At 62.7% G+C, this 837-nt stretch overlaps 1 protein-coding gene across 1 annotated transcript in view; it reads right to left on the reverse strand.

Moving 5' to 3' along the window:
* TANC1 (tetratricopeptide repeat, ankyrin repeat and coiled-coil containing 1) overlaps positions 1 to 747 on the reverse strand; it is a 59,599-nt gene extending 58,852 nt beyond the window's left edge. Inside the window, exon 1 of the mRNA XM_057385336.1 lies at positions 687 to 747. The gene's annotated coding sequence lies outside the window, so the exon portion shown is untranslated. The remainder of the gene's footprint in view (positions 1 to 686) is intronic.
* Positions 748 to 837: the final 90 nt, after the last annotated feature.

Raw genomic sequence — 837 nt, forward strand, 5'->3', positions numbered from 1 at the left:
CTCTGCGTGTGTCCCGAACAGGCGGGACACAGCCCATGCACGGGTACGTTTGAGAGAACAGCTCCGCTTATCTCCCAGGATGGCCAAGGAGCTACTCACAGCGTGTGCATTTACATGCTCCCCAACAAACAGAGGCGCTACTACATTCGCTTCTATATCCGTAAAATCCCCGCATTACATCCTTACAGCCCCCGCACAGGCACAGCGGCCCCTGGAATAGCACGCTCGGAGGCTTCCTCACATAGAGCCATATGGGGGCGGAGGGGAAGGTGAGGTGGTGGAGGGGAAGTAAATTCTTCCAGTTACTACAGRAGGTGAGGGATAAGGCTGTAACAATGAACACAGATATTTCATTGAACACAGACGCCCGTTTCTCTCGCTATCCCTCAATTACGCGCACCCGATCACGGAGCGCACCCGTGACAGGCCAGGTGTGGGACCTGCTGCGGCAAGCGGGCCGCTCATTAAACACCTGCTCCACCATTCCCAATCCCACGCGGCCGCTCATTAAACACCTGCTCCACCATTCCCGACCCACGCGGCCGCTCATTAAACGCCTGCTCCACCATGCCCGATCCCACGCGGCCGCTCCTCCCTGCGGAGGAGCTGCGTCTCGCTGGGACGGTGCGCTGGAGAGCCTCTCACACCGCGCTCGGAGCGGCCCCGGCCCCGGCCCCGGCCCCTACCTGCGGGAGGGCGCCGGCCCGGCGGGACACCCCTCCTGAGCGCCATGGCGGGAGCGCCAGGAACCGGACAGGGAAGACCGAGGCAGGGCCAGGAAAACACGGACGAAACTGCGCGCCGGCCACACCGGCAGAGGCTTGTGCAGTGCCGAGC

This window comes from Malurus melanocephalus, unplaced genomic scaffold, assembly GCF_030028575.1.
Source record: "Malurus melanocephalus ecotype Western Australia unplaced genomic scaffold, MMel_1.1 scaffold_811, whole genome shotgun sequence".
Lineage (NCBI taxonomy): Eukaryota > Metazoa > Chordata > Aves > Passeriformes > Maluridae > Malurus > Malurus melanocephalus.